General features: G+C 37.1%; 3 pseudogenes; all 3 read right to left on the bottom strand.

Annotated features, from left to right (window-relative positions):
* Window positions 1-251: 251 nt before the first annotated feature.
* Window positions 252-2,168, bottom strand: LOC129143747 (NADH-ubiquinone oxidoreductase chain 5-like; annotated as a pseudogene).
* Window positions 2,169-4,396: 2,228 nt separating this feature from the next.
* On the bottom strand, window positions 4,397-5,955 carry LOC129143746 (ATP synthase subunit a-like; annotated as a pseudogene).
* A 74-nt stretch (window positions 5,956-6,029) lies between these two features.
* LOC107974042 (cytochrome c oxidase subunit 2-like) lies at window positions 6,030-9,118 on the bottom strand (annotated as a pseudogene).
* Window positions 9,119-17,852: the final 8,734 nt, after the last annotated feature.

Here is a 17,852-nt window from a genome sequence, read left to right as displayed (position 1 = left end):
TTTTAGTGGGGTTAGCGATAGAGGTAGGGTTAGTGTTATGGGTGAAAGAGTATGATGGGGTGGTAGTTGTAGTAAATTTTAATAGTGTGGGAAGTTGGATAATTTATGAAGGGGAGGGGCCAGGGTTGATTCGGGAAGATCCTATCGGTGCGGGGGCTTTGTATGACTATGGGCGTTGATTAGTAGTAGTTACTGGTTGAACATTGTTTGTTGTGGTGTATATTGTAATTGAGATTGCTCGGGGTAATAGATTATGTGATTAGAAGAAGGGCTGGTAGGAGTGGAAAGAAGAAAGAGAGGAAGTAAAGCTTGATTATGCCTTTTTGAGTTGAGGTGGTGTTGGAGGCAGAGATCTGGTATTGTGAGATTGCTTTAGGTAGTAGTTTTTCTAGTCAGGTTAGGTCTAGAAGAAGTAGGGGTAGATTTTGGCTTGTAAGAAGGCCTAGATAGGGGATTGTGTGGTGTATAATATTGGGGTAGAATCCGAGCATGTTAGAAAAGTAAAATGTATACAGTGGGGATTTTATTTTGAGTTTGTTGGTTAGGTAGTTGAGGTCTAGGGCTGTTAGAAGTCCTAGGGAAGTGATGCCCAGGGCTGTGAGTTTTAAGTAAAGTGGGATTGTCATTTGGGGGATGGATGTGGGGAGAATATTGTTGGTGATGAGGAATCCTGCGAATAGGCTTCCAATTGTCAGGCGTTTAATGGGATTCAATAGGGCAGGGTTGTTTTCGTTAATATTGGTAAGGGTTGGGAAGCGAGGTTGACCCGTCAGGGTGAGAAGAATTATTCGAGTGCTGTAGACGCTCGTCAGGGAGGTGGCGATGAGAGTAATAGATAGGGCTCAGGCGTTTGTGTATGATAAGTTTGCGGTTTCGATGATGAGGTCTTTGGAGTAGAAACCTGTGAGAAAGGGCATTCCTGCTAGTGCTAGGCTGCCAATGGTGAGGGAGGTTGAAGTGATGGGTATAGTTTTGAGTAGTCCTCCTATTTTTCGGATATCTTGTTCATTGTTGAGGTTGTGGATGATGGATCCGGAGCATATAAATAGTATAGCTTTGAAGAAGGCGTGGGTACAGATATGTAGGAATGCTAGGTATGGTTGGTTGATACCGATTGTGACTATTATGAGCCCTAGTTGGCTTGAAGTGGAGAAGGCCATGATTTTTTTGATATCATTTTGTGTGAGAGCGCAGACTGCTGCGAATAGAGTGGTGACAGCGCCTAGACATAGTGTAAGAGTTTGGGTTGGTGGGCTATTTTCTGCTAGGGGGTGGAAGCGGATGAGTAGGAAGACTCCTGCTACAACTATAGTGCTTGAGTGGAGTAGGGCTGAGACAGGGGTAGGGCCTTCCATGGCTGAGGGGAGTCAGGGGTGAAGGCCTAATTGAGCTGATTTGCCTGCTGCTGCTAGGAGAAGGCCTAGTGGTGGGGTAAGGTTCGGGTTAGCGCTTAAGAGGTATATTTGTTGTGGGTCTCATGAGTTGGAGTGTAGGAGAAATCATGCTAGGGCTAGGATGAAACTGATGTCGCCAATACGGTTGTATAGGATTGCTTGGATGGCTGCTGTGTTGGCATCTGCTCGAGCATATCATCAGCCAATTAGTAAGAAAGACATGATCCCTACACCCTCTCAGCCAATGAAAAGCTGGAACAGGTTGTTAGCGGTGACTAGGATTAATATGGTGATTAGGAAGATAAGTAGGTATTTGAAGAATTGATTGATGTTTGGGTCTGAGTTTATATACCATAGTGAGAATTCTATGATGGACCATGTGACGAATAGTGCTACAGGGATAAATATTATAGAGAAATAGTCTAGTTTAAAGCTCAGGGAGAGTTGAATTGTTTGGGTTGTTGCTCAGTGTCAGTTTGAGATAATAACTTCTTGATCTAGGCATATGAATATTGTTGTGGGGAAGAGGCTGATAACAAAAGTGGATGCGATAATGGATTTTACATAGTGAGGGTATGAATTTTTTTTGCTAGGGTTAATGAAGGTGGTAAGGATGGGGGGATTTAAGGAAGTTAGGGCTAGGGTGGTTATGGTAACATACATGGTTATTACTTTTATTTGGAGTTGCACCAAAGTTTTTGGGGCCTAAGACCAACGGATGGCTGTTATCCTTTAAAAGTTGAGAAAGCCATGTTGTTAGACATGGGCATAGGAGTTAGCAGTTCTTGTAGTCTTTCTCGGTAAACAAGGGGCTATGAGCCTCTGTTATCAGATTCACAATCTGATGTTTTGGTTAAACTATATTTACAGGAGGTAAACCCAGTAATAATATCAGGGTTGAGGGATAGAAGGATGATGGGGGATAGGTGTATAAATATGAGAGTGTTTTGTCTTGTAAATGTGGGTTTTATGTTGTTAATGTGATGTGTGAGTGGCCCTCATTGTGTTGTGGTAAATATACAGAGGGAATATAGGGCTGTGATTAATATGTTAAGCCCTGTAAGTAGGAGGGTGATGTTTGATCAGGAGAATGTGGTTACTAGTACGGAGAGTTCTCCTAGTAGGTTAATGGTGGGGGGCAAGGCGAGGTTGGCGAGGCCTGCTAGAAGTCATCAGAAAGCTATTAGTGGTAGTAGGGTTTGAAGTCCTTGAGAGAGGATTATGATGCGGCTGTGGGTTCATTCGTAGTTTGAGTTTGCTAGGCAGAATAATAATGAGGATGTAAGTCCATGGGCAATTATGAGAATAACTGCGCTGGTGAAGCTTCAGGGGGTTTGGATAAGAATGGCTGTTACTACGAGGGCTATGTGGCTGACTGAAGAGTATGCAATGAGCGATTTTAAGTCTGTTTGTCGTAGGCAGATGGAGCTTGTTATGATTATGCCTCACAGAGACAGTACGAGGAAGGGGTAAGCTATGTGTTTTGTCAGGGGGTTAAGAATGAGTGTGAGGCGTATTATACCATAGCCACCTAATTTCAAGAGTACTGCAGCAAGTACTATTGAGCCAGCAATAGGGGCTTCAACATGGGCTTTAGGGAGCCATAGGTGGAGTCCGTAAAGGGGTATTTTTACTATGAAAGCTATTGTGTATGCCAGTCATATTAAGTTATTGGCTCAGGAGTTTGGCAGTTCTTGGGCAGTAAGGGTGAGTAGTAAAATATTTAGTGAGCCCAGAGTGTTGTGGGTGTGGATTAATGCGATGAGTAGGGGGAGGGAGGCTACTAGGGTATAGAATAGGAAATCAGTGCCTGCGTTTAGGCGTTCTGGTTGGTTGCCTCATCGGGTGATGATAGCTAGGGTGGGGATAAGTGTGGCTTCGAAGAAGATATAAAATATGATTAGCTCTGTGGCTGTGAATGTTATAATTAAGGAAGTTTGGAGGGAAATTAGTATAGAGAGGTAAAGCTTTTTTCGTGACAGTGGTTCGTTGGATAGGTGGCGTTGGCTTGCTATGATTGTGAGGGGCAGAAGTCAGGTAGTCAGTATTAGGAGGGGGGTCGTTAGGGGGTCGGAGGAGAAAGATAGGGAGCAGCTAAATAGATTGTTGTTGATTTGGTTGAAAAATAGGGGGATGATGCTGATAATTAGGCTATGGGTGGTTGTGTTGATTCAAATTATATGTTTTTTGGAGAATCATGTTAGTGGTAGTAATATGATTGTTGGGATAATTAGCTTTAGCATTGGAGTAGGTTTGGGTTATGTACGTAGTCTAAGCCATATGTGTTAGAGATTGAGACTAGCAGGGCTAGGCCTACTGCCGCCTCGCAGGCAGCAAAGACCAACATGGTAATAGGTACAATATTGGCTAAGAGGGAGTGGGTATTAAGGGTTATGAGAGTAGCCATGATAAATAGTGATAATATTATTCCCTCTAGGCATAGTAGGGAGGATATCAGGTGTGAGCGGTATACTAGTATTCCTAGAAGTGAGATGGTAAATGCTAGTATAATATTTATATAAATAAGGGGCATTTGGTAAATATGATCATCATAATTTAATGAGTCGAAATCATTCGTTTTATTTAAACTATGTACCAATTCAGCTCAGTCCAGCCCTTTTTGTAATCATTCGTAGGCCAGGCTTAGGGTTAGGATAATGATCAATAAGTGGGATGATATGACTATTAGTGGTAAGTTGGTTGTTTGTAGGGCTCAGGGTAGGAGGGCAATTTCTAGGTCAAATAATAGGGAGGTGATGGCTACTAGGAAAAATTTTATGGAGAAAGGAATGCGGGCGGGGGATATGGGGTCGAAGCCACATTCGTAAGGGTTAGATTTTTCTATGTAACCGTTGAGTTGTGGTAGTCAGGATGTAATAATTATTAGTAGTAGGGCTAGAAGGGTATTGACTATTAAAATTAGGGTGAAGTTTATTACTCTTTTTTGAGTGCTATCAAAACTAGTTAATTGGAAGTTAACGGTACTGTTTATACTAAAAGAGTAGGACCCTCATCAGTAGATGGAGACGTATAGAAATAGTCAGACTACATCTACGAAGTGCCAGTATCAGGCGGCGGCTTCAAAGCCGAAGTGATGTTTAGATGTAAAGTGAAATATTAGTTGGCGCATGAGGCAGATAGTGAGGAAAGTTGATCCAATGATGACGTGGAGTCCGTGGAGGCCTGTGGCTACAAAAAAAGTGTTGAACCATAGATGCCATCGGAAATGGTAAAAGGAGATTCGAAGTATTCTGAGGCTTGTAGAAGGGTGAAGTAGAGGCCCAGTAAAATTGTAATAAGCAGTGCTTGAATCATTTGGTTTCGGTTATTTTCTATTAGGCTGTGGTGAGCTCAAGTGATTGATACTCCTGATGCGAGCAAGACAGATGTGTTTAGAAGTGGGACTTCTAGGCGGTTTAGTGGGGTGATGCCTATTGGAGGTCAGTGCCCTCCTAGTTGAGGGGTAGGGGCTAGGCTGGAATGGTAGAAAGCTCAGAAAAATCCTGCGAAGAAAAAAATTTCTGAGGTGATAAATAGGACCATCCCGTATCGGAGACCTTTTTGGACGGGTGGTGTGTGGTGGCCTTGGTACGTGCTTTCTCGCATTACATCACGTCATCATTGGTATATGGTTAGTGCGTTGGTTAGTAGGCCTAGTGTGAGCAGGGTTGTGGAGTAGAAGTGGAATCATATGGCTAAGCCGGAGGTTATCAGGAGGGCTGAGAGGGCCCCTGTTAGGGGTCATGGGCTGGGTTTTACTATATGATAGGCATGTGATTGGTGGGCCATTATGTGTTGTCATGCAGGTAGAGGCTCACTAGAAGTGTAAAAACGTAGGCTTGGATTAGGGCGACGGCGACTTCCAGGATAGTTAGTAGAATTAGAATTGTGAAGATGATGAGTGTTGAAGGAAGATTAATAGCCGATATTGCTAATGTGGCACTTCCAATTAAGTGCATGAGTAGGTGACCTGCAGTGATATTAGCGGTTAGACGTACGGCCAGGGCTATTGGCTGAATAAGTAGGCTGATAGTTTCAATAATAATTAGTATGGGGATAAGGGGTGTAGGTGTGCCTTGTGGTAGGAAATGGGCTAGGGCATTTTTAGTTTTAAAGCGAAAGCCTATAATTACTGCGCCTGCTCACAGGGGGATGGCCATGGCTAGGTTTATAGATAGCTGAGTGGTTGGTGTAAATGAGTGGGGTAGGAGCCCGAGGAGATTGGTTGTGGCAATAAAAATGATTAAGGATATTAATATAAGAGATCATGTTCGTCCCTTGGTATTATGTATAGCTATTAATTGTTTTGAGGTCAGTTGAATTAGCCACTGCTGGATGGTAATTAGTCGGTTGTTGATGAGGTATTTGGAGGTGGGGACCAGTAAAGGGGGAAATAGAATGATCAGCACTGCGGCGGGCAGGCCTAGAATTGTGGGGGCAATGAATGAAGCGAATAGATTTTCGTTCATTTTGGTTCTCAGGGTTTATTGTAGTTTTTTATTTTTATGGATTTTGGTGAGGGGGGTAAGTGGTAATTTGTATTTAATATTTTTAGCTGGGTGATGAGAAATAGTGTAAGGAGTATTGGGGTGATTATGGTGGGTTATACAGTGGTATTTAGTTGGGGCATTTCACTGTAAAGAGGTGTTGGCCCTCTTGATCTTTAACTTAAAAGGTTAATGCTAGGTTAGCTTTACAGTGAGCTCTGGAGAGAGGTGAAAGGGGCACTATAGAGTGAATACGGGTCCTATTTCAAAGATTTTTAGGGGGATTAACTCTAGGACGATAGGCATAAAGCTGTGGTTTGCTCCACAGATTTCTGAGCATTGGCCATAATATACTCCTGGCCGTGTGGCGGTAAATGTGGTTTGGTTCAGGCGTCCGGGAATTGCGTCTGTTTTTAGGCCTAATGTGGGGACAGCTCATGAGTGTAAGACATCTTGCGATGTAATTATTATACGAACGGGGCTTCAACTGGGAGGACCACCCGATTGTCAACGTCAAGGAGTCGTAGGTCACCTGGTTCTAGGAATAATGGAGGGAGTATATAGGAGTTGAAGATTAGTCCACCATAGTCGGTGTATTCGTAGGTTCAATATCATTGATGGCCGATTGATTTGATAGTAAAGGAGGGGTCGTTGACCTCGTCTGTTATGTAGAGGATACGTAGGGATGGGAGAGCGATAAGGACTAGGATAATGGCTGGCAGGATAGTTCAGACGGTTTCTATTTCTTGGGCATCTGAGAAAGAAACAGAAAGAAAAAAAAAACCATTAAAAAATTGAATCTGTGCAAATGAGCAAAGAATGCTGAGAAGGCAGATACAACATGCATGTTCAGAATTGACAACACAGAAAGAAAACCCAAGTTCAATATTCCTAGAATTGGAGAATCAGTCTTTCTGGGACCCTTGCCACTATTTTAGGAAAATTTGAGTCACTTAGTTCCTGTATGGCACTGGGAAACTTACTTAACTTTCTGTGCCTCGGTTTTTCTATCTATAAAAATGGGGATAAGGATTAAAGCTCCTGTATAGTTATTTCATAACATATGGTAATCGCTTAGTAAATGTTAGATTTTTTTAAAAAATAAAGTGAAGAACCCTTGGCAACTTATCAAAAATATTAAATTCAGTCTTGGTATAAAATCAGTCAGGCTAACCTCAGATTTTCCAAATAACACATTGAATACTAAAAAGTATTAGAGCAATGTCTTTAAAATCCTTAAAGAAAATCTGACTTAATGATTGTATTTCCAGCCATTCAAGTATAAAGACAAGAATATATTTTTGTGGCCACACAATTCAGTTCCCATGAGTCTTCTTGAAGAAACTATCTCCTAAGGAACAAACTTCTGCCAACTAAGAGATGAATGGTTAAAAACTAGCAGAAAGGAAATATTCGACAATTAACATAAATGTAAGGAATATAGTTAATACTATGATTAAAAATAGTGATGATGGGCTTGGTGCAGTGGCTTATGCCTATAATCCCAGTGGAGGCCAGGGCAGGAGGATCACTTGAGGCCAGGAGTTTGAGACCAGCCTGGGCAACTTAGCAAAGCGCTTATCTCTACAAAATTATTTTTAAAAATGGGCAGGCATGGTGGTATGTGCCTGTAGTCCCAGCTATTCTGGAGACTGAGGCAGGACGATCGCTTGAGACCAGGAGGTCAAGGCTGCAGTGAGCTATCATCACATCACTGCAGCCCAGCTTAGGCAACAGAGTGAGACATTGTCTTTTTCTTTCTCTCTCTCTCTCTCAACCTCTATCTGTCTATCTATCTACCTATCTATCTATCTAATGTAGCATTTATATAACTAGCAAAATTTGAGAACTCAAAGATTATAATAATTTTTGTGGTAATGTAGTTATGCCAAACTCCTCCTTTTTAACAAGCCAGATATAAGATATGTAAAGCTGATACATCAAACAATAAGAGTGAGTGTGTGTGTGTGTATGTGTGTGCATATATATACACACACAAATAAAATTAATACAATCTCATGAAATCGAAGAATGAATAGAAAAGGACAAACATTTTGAATCAGAATTTGCTCATTGTAGGGAAACAAATTATTAAGACAGAGAAATTTAAATGCATCATACTTGCCCATACTACCTCTGCCACCACCAACAGGCCATAGTTCCTAATGCAGCTAAAGCCCCCATACCCTGTTCAGTTACCCTTTATTGTTAGAAATAGTTGTATAACATATAAAAAAACCAAACAGTCAAAGGATAGCAATTGAAGGGTTTGTGGAGCTGGAATTCAGGAGCAGCTCAGTTGGACAATACTGGCTTGTGGTTTCTTGTGAGGCTGTAGTCAGATGTCATCTGCAACTCCAGTCATCTTTAGGCCTGACTAGGGTGTGAGGATCGCTCTCCAAGGTAGTTCAGCCATATGGCTGGCGAGCTGGTACTGACAAGGAGGTTTCTCTCCATGTTAAACTCTCTCCATGAGACTGCTTGTGTGTCCTTATAACTGGTAGCTGGCTTCCCCATGTTACTACTCCAGAAGTCCAGACATAATGTACTTCTCACCTGGTTTAAAAGGTCAGAAACTGTCTCTGATGCTGCATTCTACTGAATACAAAAGCCAACCCTATTTCAATGCTGCAGAGACTATATAGGGCTTTTAAAATATTGTGATGTGAAGGTTATTGGGACTTCCTTTGAAAGAGTAGAAGAAAGAAACATCTCATGAAGTCTGTTCAAAACTAGTATATAAACAATTCTATTGAATTCAGTTGGCCAAACCAGGTCATAAGGCCAGCCCAGATTTAAGTTGTAGGGAAATGGACTCCACGTTTTAATGGCAGCACCGCCAAAACCACACTGCAAGAGATGTGGATACCATTGAGGGAATAGTTGTGACCATTTTTGCCAAAACTCTACCACAATATTTTATATAAACTAAAATTAAACAAGATAAACACATATGATCGCTCAGCTGATAAAGATCTTGTAAGAAGTAAGAGAGAAGGAAAATCTCATTTATATAACTGTCCTAGGTTTCTCTGGTGTGACTTTGGTTGTCCTCTGTAATTTATTTCCATTCTTCAGTCAAAAAGTTTCACAATAAATTGATGTTTTCACTCTCTTCTCACAATGCTGCAGTAATTCCCAATTTGCCTCTAATGTGCAATTAAGTTCCTGATCATAGGTTTTAAGATCTTTTACTAATTTGAAAATTGACAGTTCATCACTTCCCAGTGGCCACATAATTGACATATTTTCATTTTAGTGCTTTGAAAGTCACAGAAAAATAAAACACATTAGGCATCAATCCAATATGAATGCCAGTCATCCTCCCTGATGTATAATAAAACTAGGGCCTTCACTGTTAATATCTTCTACCAATTAGTGTAAACATACATATACTTCCAATCTCTATATTTATCTACATTTTTTCCTATAAGTTTAGGAATCCGTCATTTATATTTTCACTTTATATTTTTTCTTCCATTTGATTTCTGATAATTTGAGAAATGTGACTGTTTTTCAAAATGGACTTTGAATAAAAATCTCCCAATAAATGTAGATGGATTTAGGATTAAGCTACATCTCTTATAATTGAGACGACAATATTGAAGTATTAGAAAAATGGGCAAACTGCTAAAAAATTTGACTACCATTGGGTTTATCACTCTGTCTTCACTCAATAGGACTATCACTTGTGATAATTCTGTATTTAAATGAACTGGGATGACTTTGTAATTTGGAGAAGTTTCACAAGAGAAAATTAAATAATTTAAAACTATTTTCATATTTGGTAGGCAGGCTAAGATTTTTTTTCCATCAGAATCTTCTTGAGTGATAAATGTGTACAACTGGAAAAAAAAAAACTTTGATCATTTGATCCAGGATTGAAAAACTTTCTCTGAAAGGTACACATAATAAATATTTAGGCTTACAGGTCATAGGGTCATTCAACTCTGGTGTTGCAGTATGAAAGTGGTTATACACATACATACATGAAGGAACATGGCTATGTTGCAATAAAACACTATTTACCAAAATTGGTCCAAGAGCATTAGTGCACCAGTTGATCTAGTCCAGTGTGCTAATTTTTCAAATGAGGAAATGACTGATAGAATATTAAAATGATTATCTAATGTCACACAGTAGTTTTAAAAGAATTAGAAAAAGAATTCAGGTCTTTTGAACTCCTACCCAGTACAGTTGTCAAAATGAATGCTAAAATTTGTGGATTGAAAAAATATGGTGTCTGTATATAAGTGTAATAGTGTGTCAGCAGCAGCAGCAGAAGTAGAAATAGTAATGGTAGATAGCATGTAGCAAAAGCAGATCTTCGGAGAATAATATAAAAGTAGCATACTATGCAATCTGAAAAGCATTGCCCTTGAGTGGCAGCCCTTTTGGAGGGATGCGATAACTTGTCTCCTGAGATTAACATAGATACTAACTTTTTAACGTTAGCTTAATTGGTATTATTTTGGGAAGTACTAATTTGTTCTGCACACTAAACTGAGAGAGCAAATGGCTCCTTAAGGGCCTCCATGTCTGCCAATAGACTAATTCTAAGCAATTGGAAAAGCAAATTAGATTTTCTCAGAAAATGTATGGAATAAAATTCTTTTAGTACTAGATACCATAAGGAAAAAAAGGACAAAATCTGCTTGACAGAGTAAATATATCAGAGTCAATGATGAAGAGATTCTGGACCAAATACTTACTGTGGTAAATTGGGAAAAAGAGTGGTAGTGATAATGATTCAAAATTGGTAATATATAATGTGATTATTCCAGAGTCATATGATTTGACCAAATTTTTATCCTGAGCAATTTGTTTCAGTTGCTCAGTGAATGTGTTTATGCACAGAAGCATTTATTAGTAGTAGTTTCTACTTTTCATAGTTTGCTAGTAGAAACCATGCCATATAAATGAAAGTGATTAACCATGAAAAAGTTATAATTAGCTATTGCCTTCCTAACCAATGTTTTGGCATCAAATAAATCATATATATACCCAACAATGTCCTAAAACCAAAGTTATTAGAATTATATAAGTCTGAATAATTTTCCCCACTAAAATTATGCCAGCAAATATTGTAAAATGAACACAGGTTCAATATGCACATGTTCTTCAATGGTTTCTAATTTAAAGTTTGGATAATAGCTCATAAATATACACTTTGACTACACTGAACAAGTAACCCCAAACTGTTATGTTTCTTACAAATAACATTAAACATTTAATTAACAATTCTATTTTGCCATGATAGAACTTAGAAAAGCTTTGGTGAAAAGTTATTAATTAGAAATATATCTTTTCAAATAAAATTGGTATTTTCTTTGTGCTCAATCTACATCTAAATTTCAAAGTACATAGTCACAGTATCTCCAATTACTTCAACGCTCCCATCATTGTTCTTGTCAAAGATAATATTTCTCTTCCAAAATGTTTTTAAATATTAGAACTAAGCCAATTTATATTCTTTTTATCCTTTCTTACCTCCTCATTTTATGCAAAGCTGCTCAATCTCATTCTAAGAGAAGGTTCCAGTGAACAATAAATGGTACAAAGCCTTGGTTGAATGAGCTATCAGAAAACTTTACACTTAAGCTACGATAGCAAAGATCAAGTCATCATCAAAGGATTTTAGAACTTAAAAATAAATCTTAGTGAATTACCTCTATAGGAATAATATATTATCATTGGGCTGCAAAACTGCTTTAAAATTTATATAAGAGAAAAAGATAAATAAAACATTCAAATATTTGGGGTATGGATGTTAAGCATTAAGTGTAGTTCTTGCACAGCTATTAAAAACAAATCACTGTCAAAATTAAATGGTGTGGGACTTCTGTTCCAGACAAGTATATCTGGTATAGACCTGCTTCTTCTTGCTCCTCCCTGCTAAGCACAGCTGTAAGCTGGAAATAATGCAACCAACAACCAAAGAAGAACTCTGGAAGGTGATAAGAGAACAGACTGGTTTGGGATCCCAGGGTTGGAGGAAAAACAGAGTAGCGGGGAATGTCTTACATTTACCCCAATCAAGAGGAGAAAATGAAGTCAGACCAGGCATTTGCTGATCCCAACCTAGCAACAGAAGGCAGCCCACATATTATAATTTCTCTTCTGAGATCAATTAAGAGTACCTCTGAGAACACTGGACAAGTCTGACACCAATAAAAGGAGGATCAATCAACAAGTAATCCCGTCAATTTAAATCAGCCATGAAGCACTCCCCTTTCCCACTTGATTGAGATTCTCTTCCCCTCCAAGAGATACTGGAAACAATGAGTGGAAGCAGCAGGAGGGACTCAGTCACAACAATTGGCTTGGTCTTGGATGCCTCTTTGGTTCTGAGACACCCATTTTCTACCCAGCAACACTGGGTAGGCAAGAGAAGCCAGCAGAACCTTCTAGAGGGACCAAGCCATAGCAAGAATTCCTGCCTGAGGAGTCTCTTTTACGCAACTTCCTTTGAGGAAGAATTATGTCAGATGGGCAAAAGAGGCAAGAGGACTCAACAAAGGTAATTACCCAGGCCTAGAAAACTCCTCTCTGTCCAGGGGCACTAGCGCTGGTGGCAGAATCAGCAATAGGGACCCAGTAACAACAAGCTGCCAGACCTAGGAAATCTCTTTTACACTCCTGATCTGAGAATCATCTTCCCTACTCAGAGAAACTGTGAAGTAGGGGTCATGGGTAGTGGATCCCTTGCCACCCTTCTGCCACTGTGAGAGACACAGCAACCTAGACTGAGAAAACTCCTTCCACACACTCAGGGAACATCAACAGGCAAGTGGGAATTCCTACAGTACCACATAAACCAATCAGATCAAAATAACACCACCAAGGTTCTAACATTTAAATTGCCATTAGAATTACAGGATTAAAAAGTAGGCTAGAAATAGGGTAACTGCTTTAAAAAAAAATGAAATAGAATCCAGAATCTCCTAATATAATAGACAAAATGGCCAGGATACAATTAAAAGTTACCTATTATTCCAAGAACCAAGACAACCACAACCTAAGTGAGAAAAGACAATTGATATAACACTAAGATGAATCAGATGTTGCAATTATCTAATATGGATTTTCATCATAGTTAATGAAGTCATCGTTACTATGCTTCAATATTTAATTTCAAATTATCCTGAAACAAGTGACAACACAGAAAATTTCAGTAAAGAAAGAATACTTATAAAAATAACTAAATGGAAATTATAGAAAAAAACCCATAATGTTAAACTTCATGAACATAATAGGAGTGGAGATGACAGACATTAGAAACAGTGAGTTTGAGGACAGGTCATAGAATTTACCTAAACAACAGAGAAAATAGACTGAAAAAGTTCAGCAGAGACTGAGGAGCCTCTAGAACAATACTAAAAGATCCAAATTTGTATCATCAGTCTCAGAAGAGAAAGAGTGAGTCTGAAGGAATGTTTGAAAAAATAACTGAAAACTTTCCAAATTTTACAAAAGATACAACCCTACAGATCCAAGAAGCTGAATGATTCCAACAAGATAAACTCAAAGAAATCCATGTCAAGACACATCATAATTAAACTTTCAAAAAGTAAAGACAAAGAAAAATTTTGAAAGCAACTGGAAGAGACATGACAAAAACACAAATTCAAATGATAACAGATTTTAGATAGATATAGATATATCTATAGAATAATCCTATGAATACTCCACAAAGAGATGCACTAAATAACTCAATAAATAAAGCAATATGAAATCTTAAAAAATATTCAGGTAACCAATAGAAGGCAAGAAAAGAGATACAGGAAGAGGAATGAGAAACAGGGGAAACAAATAGAAAGCAAATTAAATGGCAGTTTTAAGCAACATCATGTTAATAGTTACCTTAAATGTTAATTGCTTAAGCATACCACTGTAAACACAGAGATGGACAATGTGGATATGAAAACACAATCCAACTATAGCCCACAGAAACACTTCAAATTTGACAGACATAGGTTGAAAGTAGGAAGATAGAAAAATATATGTGATGCAAACATTAATCAAAGAAAAACAGTAATGGCTATGTTAGTAACTGATAAAGTAGAATTTAGAGCAAAGAAAATTATTAGAGACAAATAATGATAGTTATCAATATTTTAGAAAGACATAGTGATTCTAACACTGCATGCATCAAACAACAGAGCCTGAAAGTACAGGAAGCACAAGCTGATAGAACTGAAAGGAGAAACAGACAAATCCACAATTATGGTCAAGGACTTCTACATCTTCCTCTCAGCAACGGATAAAATTACTACCTACAGTGAGAAAATAGAAGATCTGAACAACATCAGTCAGCAGGATCTAATTCACAAATATAAAACATGTCACCTAACAATAGCACAACATATATTTTTTCATGCACCCATGGAAAAGTTACCAAGACCATATCCTGGAACATAAACTTAAACAAATTTAAAGAATTTTAAAGTGTAATCATACATAGTATATTCTCTGACTATAATGGAATAAAATTAGAAAACAAAAAAGGGAAAACAGGAAAATCTTTAGATACATGAAAATTAAATAAGTCACTTCTAAATACATGGATAAAGAGTGTCAATGGATATTAAAAATATATGCAGGTAAATGAAAACAAAAACACAGCCTACATGTGAGGTGTAGCTAATGCAGTGCATAGAGGAAAATATATAGCTCAAAAGGCTTACATTAGAATGAGGAAAGATCTCAAATCAATTTTCTATCTTAAGAAACTAGAGAAAGAAAGAGAAAAATAAACCCAAAGAAATGAAGGAAACAAAGATAAGAGCAAAAGTCAGTGAAATTGAAAATAGAAAAAAATAGAAAAAATCATTAGGAAAAAACTGAGGTTTTTTTAAAATCAGTTAAATTGATAAATCTCTAGCAACATATACAAAAAACACAAATCAATATCAAGAATGAAATAGGAGATATTACTACAGATCCTATAGCCATTAAAGTGATAATGAGGAAATATTACAAATGACTTTTGCTCATAAATTTAACAATTTAAAAATAATGGAATAATTCCTTCAAAACTATCAACTATTAAAATTCAACAAAAATGAAGTGCATAACGTCAATAGCTGTATAATTGTTAAAGTAATTTAAAACTGGTAATTTAAAAGTTCCTACTAAAGAAATCTTCAGAACTAGGTGGTTTTAGTGCAGAATTATACCAAATATCCAAAATGAATTAAAACTGATTCTACACAATCTCTTCAAGAACACAGAATGGTAGAGAATGTTTCCCAACTCATTTCATGAGGCAAATATTATCCTGATGACAAAACCAGAAAGGACAACAAAAACAGGGAAATATACAGACCAACATCTCTCATGAATGTAAGTACAAAAATCTGAAACAAAATATTAGCAAATTTAATCCATTAATGTATAAAAATAATTACATACCATAACAAAGTGGTTTTTTCCCCCTTGTGCCAGGCTGTTACAACTTTAAAAAAAATCAATGTAATTCATCATATCAACAAGCTAAGGAAGAAAAACATATATCATTTGATGCAGAAAAGCATTTAAGAAAATCCAATAGCTATGCATAATAAAACACTCTCAGCAAGTTAGGAATAGATGAGAATTACCTGAGTTTAGTAAAAGCCATTTGCAAAATATCTACAGATGACATCATATCCAATGGTGAAAGATTAGATGCTTTGTCCCTAAGATAGGGTGCAAAGCAAGGATGTCTGCTCTCACCACTCTTATTCTATATGTAGCTGGAAGTTCTAGCCACCCCAATAAAGAAAAATATACAGATTAGAAACAACAAAAATAGAACTGTTTCTATTTACAGATGACTTGCTCATACGTATAGAAAATAACAAGGACTGTAAAAATACAAAGGAACCTAAAATGCATTGAACATACCAAGGAATCTAGCCACTGCAATAAATAAAAAAATCAGATTGGAAACAAATAAAACTATATTTATTTACAGATGACTTGTGTATATGCATAGAAAATACTAAATAATCTAAAAATACCACAGACCCTAAAATGTATAGAAAATACCAAGGAATCTAGCCACAGCAATAAAGAGAAAAAAGACATACAGATCAGAAACAAAGAAATAAAACTATCTCTATTTACTGATGACTTCCTTAAATGTATGGAAAATAGCAAGGAATATAAAAATGTAGTACTAGAACTGATAAGTGAGTTCATCAAGGAGGTAAGATATAAGATCAACACACAAAAGAAAATCACATACTGACAATGAAGATACGACAAAATTAAAAACAATAACATTAACAGTTACTCAAAAAATGAATTATTTAGGTATACACTTATCAAACTATGTACATTACATATGTTGAAAATTACAAAATTGTTATGAAATATATTTTAAAACTCTAAATTGACAGACATACTATGCTCATGGATTGGATGATGATTCATCACAGTAAAAATATGAGTTCTCCCAAATTGATCTGTAAGTTTAATGCAATTCCTGTAAAAAAAAATCGGGAAGAAGTTTTGTAGATATAGATGAGCTTATTTTTTAAATTATATGGAAAACCACAGGCTCTAGAGTAACTAAAACAATCTTGACCAAGAAAAATAAAGTGGGAAAAATTACTCTACCTGAAATGGAAAGCTTGCTACATAGCTCCAATTATCAAGATATGTAGCATGATTGAGGGCTTCAATAATAGACCAATGAAACAAAATGTGGAACTCAGAAACAGACCCACACAGATATACCAACTGAATTTTGCCAAAGATACAAAATTATTCAATGCAGAAACAAAGTAGCCTTTGCAACAAATGGCACTGGAGCAATTGAATATCCATAGGCAAAAAAATTAAGCTTTGACCTAATCTTATACCATATGAAAATTAACTCAAAATAGATTATGGACTTGAATGTAAAATATAAAACTATGAAACTTTTAGAAAATATAGAAAATCATTGGAATCTAGCTCTCAGCAGAGTTTTTAAATTGATTCCAAAACCTATACAAGGAAAAAACTGACAAATTAGACCACATTAAAATTAAATAGTTTTTCTTTGTACAAAAAAACCTATTAAAAGGATCAAAAGATAAGCTACAGACTAGGAGAAAATATTTGGAAAATATTTATTGAACAAAGGCCCGGTATCTAGAATATATAAAGAACCCTGAAAACTGAGCAATAAAAATTCAACAATCCAATTAGAAAATAGGCAAATGAAGTGAACGGACATTTTACTGAAGATGATACACAGATGATAAATAAGCACATGAAAAGATGTTAAGCATAGACATATTTCCCATCAGGAAAATACAACTTGAGATTACAAATTGGGTAAAATTAAAAATACTGACAATACCAAGGATGTTTGGATGCAGAAAAACTGAATCACTTGTAGAATACTAGTGAGAATGCAAAATGGCATAGCCATACTGGAAAATAGTTCGGCAGTTTCTTATAAAAGTAAAATACCCCATAATTATATGTTATAGATGGAATTATATGCCCCCAAAATTCATATATTGAAGTTCTAACTCCCACTGTGACTGTATTTGGAGACAGCACCTTAAAAAGGCAATTAAGGTTAAATGAGTTCATATGGGTGGGACCCTAATCCAAGATGACTGGCCTCCTATAAGAGACACCAGGGGTTTGTATGAACAGGAAAAAGGCCTCATGCGGACACAGCAAAAGGTTGATCATCTGCAAGTGAAAGAGGCCTCAGAAGAATCCAACCCTGCTAGCACCGTGATCTTGGATTTCTTTCCTCCAGAACTATGAGAAAATAAATTTCTGTTGCTTAAGCCATCCAGTCTTTGTTATTTTGCTATGCAGCCCTAGCTAATACACTAATACTCAGCAAATTTATTCTTGGTCATTTTTCCCAGAGGAATGAAAATTGTTTTTGCCAAAACTTGTGTATGGATGTTCATAGCAGCTTTATTTGTAGAAGCCCCAAACTGGAATCAGTTCAAATTGTCCTTCAACAGATAAA

Source organism: Pan troglodytes, chromosome 3 (assembly GCF_028858775.2).
Source record: "Pan troglodytes isolate AG18354 chromosome 3, NHGRI_mPanTro3-v2.0_pri, whole genome shotgun sequence".
Lineage (NCBI taxonomy): Eukaryota > Metazoa > Chordata > Mammalia > Primates > Hominidae > Pan > Pan troglodytes.
Note: the sequence above shows the minus strand (reverse complement) of the source record. Positions and strands in the feature narration are given on the sequence as shown.